The sequence below is a fragment of the Meleagris gallopavo genome, chromosome Z (genome assembly GCF_000146605.3).
Source record: "Meleagris gallopavo isolate NT-WF06-2002-E0010 breed Aviagen turkey brand Nicholas breeding stock chromosome Z, Turkey_5.1, whole genome shotgun sequence".
NCBI lineage: Eukaryota > Metazoa > Chordata > Aves > Galliformes > Phasianidae > Meleagris > Meleagris gallopavo.
The window spans coordinates 65,102,004-65,108,749 of NC_015041.2; the positions used below are offsets into that span (position 1 = coordinate 65,102,004).

Here is a 6,746-nt window from a genome sequence, read left to right on the forward strand (position 1 = left end):
AAAAAAAACAAAAAAAAAAAAACAACTTTATGAGGCTGGAATTCAAGTCATTTAAGACACAGAATGGTCTTACTCATGGAGCTAATTAGAGGTTGCCTCACATAAAGGGGAAAAAAAAAACCCATAACATTTACAACAGTAAAAACGATGAGTGATTTGTTTCCAATTTGTGCCAAAGAGAAAAACCCACAGAGCCAGCAAAGTTTTTCCCTTCTCCTTAGAGGCTGGAGAACTGCAGGCAGCCAGCTGCCTCCTGCCTGGGGGGCTAGCACTAGCCAGGAGCAATTAGATGCCAGATTATAATCGGGCTTCGGTGAGCCACCTCTTTAATCAGCCATCAGCTGCACTGCTGCTGTAAAAGCAGCTATGACAGTCCTCCCCTAGCCTTTCTATCCACTTATTTTTTACAGAGGGTTTTGTAGTTCTTGGCTGGCAGAGATCAGGAAATGTCCTGCAGGTTGCCCATTTCAGCTACCAGCTGGACACTGGTGGGACAGCCTCCCTTCAACTGCCCATTGGGCTACCTCACTGCTGGGGCAGCTGCTGAGGGGGCACGGAAGGTCTCCTGTCCCAGCAGCTTGGATCTCGACCACATCCATCTTCCTCCTTCCTCTCATCTCAGTATGGTTTTGGTCCCTGCTGTGACTTTGACTGAGCCTGAACTGAAGCTGGACTTGCCAGGCAGTGAATAGGCTTGCAGAGAGGAGCAGAGGTCCCTGGACTTCTTTTGGCATCATTGCTTTTCGCTGTATTTTTACACGCATTACAGAACCCAGATGTGTTGACAGAACAGCTGAGGCATCTCCAGAGACCACGCAGTCCAGCTGCCCACTCCAGCAGCATCACCCACAGCAGGATGTCCAGGACCATGCCCAGGTGGGTTCTGAGTATTTGCATGGGTGACACTGTCCTCTCCATGGGTGATTGGTTCCAGCAGACTTCCTGGATGAAGAATACAGAATGAAATCTTATGTTAAAGCAGAATTTTCTGTGTCCCTGTGCATGCCCATTGCCTCTTGTCCTGTCACAGCAGAAAACTGAGAAGAGCCTGCCTCTCTCCCATCGGGTATTTGCATATTTATGTGTATTTCTAGTACTCTATATTTAATAGAAAAATAAAAGAGGATTTCTGTAACTAAAACAAGAAGAGATCTGAATAACACATTAAGGAAGAGAGGCAAACTACCAGGAAAGCAAAAAAAGCAATGCAAAGCTGCATGGTAAAGTACAAGGCTAGCCTGACTGCATATGAGAGCATCAAAATTGTTCTGTCAAATGCTAAAAAGTTTCCTTCTATTCACATATCTCCTGAATTGTGTGGTTAAGTCAGAGTCAAAAGTATTTTCACCATTTTAATCCCCCAGTACACTACTGCAAAGCAACTTTGAAACTTCAAACTGGGATGTGCAAAGGGTTTTTAGATGGGACGAGGAGAAAATGTCTCACTGTGGCTGCCCAGACCACTGCTCCCTGTCCCACCAGGCCAAGGTCCTTGGGCTTCCAATGAACACTGCTTGGTAATACTGCAAACAAGCAGCTTGTTGCAGTGGAAAATATTGGACAGCCTTACGTATAAGCACATATTCACCCACTTCCTGCCACATCCATTAATACAGGTAATGTTGCTGCAATTAAAAACCATGCATTTCCCAAGAAGGTCCAAGAAACCACACTTAACCCATCAACTTAGAATAGTTCATCAGTATAACATTTCAGGTGCCACTATGTGGTAAGGACTGGCAAATAACTCTGCTTTAAGTACTTCATCTACCATTCTTACTTGAAGACCTTCGTGCATTAAGGTATTTTCCTTCTGTGTAGTTTTCCATTTAATTTCTGCATTTCAATCACTTTGATGCAGAGTAGAAATACTCACAAGGCAGATTCAGATGCATTTATTTAGGGCATAGGATTACAGCAAAACTTTCTCAGAATAGTCCTGAAGGTCATACTGATTTTTCGGACCTTTTCTGAATCCACCTCCACAGCAGGGCAGTAGCCACATTACCACGTGATAACTGTTGTTACCATCTGCCATAGGCCATGTCTATAAGGCTCCCCATGAATGAGCCCAGTTGCTCTGGGTAGCTTTCCTCCCTCTGCATTGCTTTATGCCTTACTAAAGCATGAATTCCTGTCATTAATCTGGAAAACCTATTGGAAATTCTGGCTTTGATTAAAGACCTCAAACACTTGCCCTATCTGTATAGTCTGCAGATAGTAGAGGGTAACAATGCTGTATTTAAAAGAAAACAAAAACTCTGGGCAGAATGAGGATACAGTGGCTCTAGTATTCGTGGCCAGCTATTACCTATTCTGCATTTGCAGGAGGAAGACTTTATAGTCAGTATCTCACTTACTGGTAACGTAGAGAAGAAAATATCTGCAGGTGAGTCCAATCACAGAGATGGAGGCAGTTATTGGAGAGACGAAGCCTTTCTGTTGGCAGGCTACCAAGCAGGAGGGTAAACATCATTACGTTTAGGAGGCCTTACAAGCTCTGCAAATAATAAATGCCAGTCAGACAGGTATTTTTGGTAATAATTCTTTGGCCTAAAGCTATGAATTTCCTCAAAAATCTCATGACGACAAGCTGGAAACAAAGATTTCCCTGTTTATGTCCCATTTTATTACAGGCTTCCTTTTTGGTTATAGATGCACAATTCATCTTTCCAGGAATGCATTTTTCTCATGCTTATGGACGAGCAACATATCTTTATTATAACACAAAGCTATTATGTTTGTATCATTTATTGATGTGTCTGAAGTATTCTAAGGACCATGGATTAAAGGTGCTATATGAGTGCCAAGCACACAATAGGTTATTAAGCTTATCCTCAAAATCTGTTTGTTTGGTCTTCATTTCTTCTGCTGGCACAGACTTTGAAGTAAGACACAAGGAAGGCTTTTCCATAACCCTTCTCCCCTCACCGTGCAGACTGTATGCCATCTTCTGCACGGTGTGGTGACAGCACTTCCCAGGCAATCTGAAATCACCCGGTACCCAAGAAAGAAAGAGAAAAGAGAAAAATGCATAAGCTGATTATTTGCATTAGTTTCTTTCAGCTCATCCCCATAAGGAAGTGATGGTGAGGGCAGCACTGTTCAAAGCAGGCAGCTTTGAGCCCTGCCTTGTCGCTGCAAACAGCCAAGCCCGAGTAAAGCAAATTATGCGGCTGCTGCTGGGCATTTAAAATGTATATGAACAAGCTGTCACTCCTCGATCTGAAACTTATTCAGTTATTCCAACTAATTCAATTCCATCACCCAGCCCTGACACCCCGGTGCCTCCCACAGACTGTTTTAATGGGAAGTGATATGTAAGTGCAGACACCTCAGAGGCGGGTGGCAGGGGGACATTTCTGATTCAACAGTCAGTTGCTGTGGCTGTTAACAGCACCGGCATTTATGCGATCTAATTATGCTGTGAGCGCGAGACGCACCAGGAAGGCCCGTGCCTTTCCCCCTGCCCCTCTGGCACTGCCTGTGGCCATCCCTACGTGTCCCATGCTGCCTCCACCTACCCTTGCACCATACTCCACCTGCTCTGCCTGCTGACATGAGCAGCATGTGGGCTTTCAGTGTCCCCAGCAGGGCTTACACCAGCCTTCAGGCCTTCAGCATCTCCTCAACTGGGCTGACTTGAAAGAAAATGGTTAGCTGTAAAAAAAAAAACAACTGCTAGCAGTAGTGAATGCTCCTCCCTGTGAGTCCATCTTCATCTAAACACAATTCAGACTGCTGTGACTGTGAGCAGCCCTGATAGAGGCACTCCCTATATCGACACTCGTGTATCTGTAAAAGCAATAAGAGAATAAAGAAAGGGTTTGCCTCGAGACTGTGTTCTCATTTATGCTAAAGTTCCTATCAACAGACACTGTTGTACAGGATTTTCAAACACCAGCAATGCCTAATCACGGATGTTTTGGTTTCAAAACAGTTTTGCATTATCTGTGCAGGAAAACAAACCATGAAGAGCCTCTCTGCTGAGCCCATCACAAATGAGGTCCAGTCCAACAGCCTTCTCTCACAGGACAAGGACTTGGTCTGTCATTATTTGGTTTTTAATTAATGTTCCAAAGAGAGTACGAAGTCTTTGACATCAGCACTTGCAGAAGCTGTAAGGTCACGAAGCACCAGCTGGTGAGCAGATCATGATGGGTCCCACTGAATGCCACATTTCAACCATTACTGGGGACTCAAGATCCTGCTATCCCAGAAGGATATCCCAGGGAGGATGCAGGGTTAGCTCATCCCTACTAAACCTGCTGCCAAGGGGTGAGCCAACAATTGTTTAATATTCACATCCAGCTTAAAACTGTGTGGCTATGGCTCTGGTGAGAAGCTACTGCTGCCATCAAAGCTGCTTCAGGTCAGAAATCTCAGGTGGTGAAATGCAGAACAGAGATTAAGAGTCTTAGCTCAGGTTTTGTTAATGGCTGGCCAAGAGGAGAGTCTGCTTCCTCAGCCTGGCACCCAGGCAAAAGCCTTCCACAGACACAAGGGCTGAAGCTCCAAACCACATCTGTGGTCACAGCATTCCTCTCATCCCCCCAGGCACAGACAGGCTCCACTGGTCCTGCACAGCCTCACTGCTCCTTGCTGAGGCCAGGCACGATCCCATACCCCTGAGAGCACTCACTGGAGAGACCAGGAGTGCAGCTGGGCAGTTCAGACCCAAAGGAGCCATGTTATGTATACCTCTCCTACCCTAAACTTGCACAGGCAAAAAGAAGGCATCTTTTAAGAGGACTGATACATAGGTTAAGTCTTGATTTGGTTTCATTACACAATCACAAGGCAATAAATTGCACAGTGATGCAAATACCAGTCTCTGCTTTTGCTGTGTAGGTTTCCTCCGCTGGCAGCAATGCCAAGGGAATACCATGGTGGGATGGCTGCATCTTTCTGACACACCAACATGCTGTCACACAATTCTGGTATCAGGGGATGAAGAGAGCTCAGGAGAGAGCAGAATGCCATTTGAAACCAGCAGGCTGCAGTGCTTTTGACTTTATTTCGTGTTGTACACAAATACAGTGACGGTATTTGTACAGCATGGCTGAAAGATCAGATACTAAAGACCCCTGATCAGGAGTTTTGCTGATAATAAATTATTTTCCTTTGGAGTTTGCTGTGCAGCACAGATGAACCAATTATCAGGACAAACAAAAAGTGTGTTTTCAAAACAGTAGTGCCTTCTCTTACTATTAATGTCTTGTAGATATGCCAAATGAGTAATAAGCATGACTCTAGGAACCTGTATGCTGGGTTTTCTGATTGTACCTTTCAGAGGAAAAGTATTTACATACCTAAAATATATTCATATTAATTTGTCAGTCACTGAAAAGAGCAGGATTTACTGCAAACGTTGATGTAATTGCAGTTTTCTCATCATAAAAGCTTTGCTTCCTTAGATTTTGTAAATGATTGTGTTGCATGTAATAAGAAGTGTACACATCATTAATTTTATATTATTAATATTTAAAATGCATACCGCAGTACGACATGAAAACTCCTATATAATGTCAACATGAGCACTTTGGCAGTGCAAAGCACACAACAAGCTCATGATTCCCTGTACAGGCACGTGTAGGAGCAGCCAAGCAGAGGCAATGAGGCCAGCTGTTTTCTTCTTCCCCATCCTTTGCATACTGGGAGTGAAAGCCCATAGTCTGCATGTCCCAGGGACACATATGGGAGGGCGATGTCCCCATACATTTTTTCCCTTAGCCAGTCTGCACAGAAAGCCTTGAATCTAGATCTGGTGCTCAACAAGAGCATTGTGCACCAGTGCAAGGCAAACCAAGCCTTGTACGTAGGCCTCTCCTCCTATTTATTTCCATGGAAACTACAACAGATGCAAAAAGCACAATAACACTGTTTGATAGAGCAGATCCTCAGCAACAAAACACTGTTTTTCAACACAACATTAGCTATGCACTTTCACCAGTGAGGAACAACAGCACACACCCACCACCTCACTGCACTCACATCCACTGGTTGGTCTCCATAAACACTCAGCAAGCATCAGTGGATGTCAGTGGGTGCCATTTTTTCTTCACGGAGAAATTCAGTTCTACACCTGTACTTCAGCTGCACTTCCAGGCCAGATGCCATCATGTCATACTGCCCCTTTGCTGTCATCTGTCTCATGGCAACAACATGGAATGGAATATTGGTGGGAAGGTTCAAACTCTACTGTTATACGACCAACATCTGCCTCTAACATCCCTCAACATCCATTCTCAGGGGGAAGTTCTTTACAGAGAGAGTGGTGAGGCTCTCCAGGCTGCTGGAGAGGCTGTGGATGCCCCGTCCATTCCTGGAGGTGTTCAAGGCCAGGTTGGATGGGGCCCCGGGCAGCCTGGGCTGGTATTAAACATGGAGGTTGGTGGTTCTGCCTGTGGCAGGGGGGTTGGAGCTTCATGATCCTTGAGGTCCCTTCCAACCCTGGCCGTTCTGTGATTCTGTGATTCTAACATCATGAGCCAATATGATAAAATAGGAGGTGTTACTTTCAGAGCACAACACTTTCCCAGTATGCACACAGCCAAGGAGTTAAATCCCAGGTTTCGGCTTCAGGCTACTTCAGAGAAAGGAGGGAAAATGCAGGTTGTGGTCACAAATGTCATTGAATAGCTGGTAACAGCAGAGTTTCACTTAAAATAGCAGTAGGTCACACTCACAAGATGCTTTTTTAAGAGGGTAAGGTCTAGTGCTAGCTGTAAATGGGGAAAGCAGCA

At 44.9% G+C, this 6,746-nt stretch overlaps 1 long non-coding RNA gene across 2 annotated transcripts; it reads right to left on the reverse strand.

The window, feature by feature from the left end:
• Positions 1-6: 6 nt before the first annotated feature.
• Positions 7-6,310, reverse strand: LOC109364116. Of its 2 annotated transcripts, none has more exons than XR_002110134.1 (4): positions 5,995-6,310; positions 3,543-3,660; positions 2,361-2,500; positions 7-942 (listed from the first exon to the last, which is right to left on the reverse strand). It is a non-coding gene; the product is annotated as an uncharacterized LOC109364116 (long non-coding RNA). The 2 variants fall into 2 exon arrangements; XR_002110132.1 differs by having other exon boundaries at positions 3,525-3,660.
• Between the last annotated feature and the right edge of the window lie 436 nt (positions 6,311-6,746).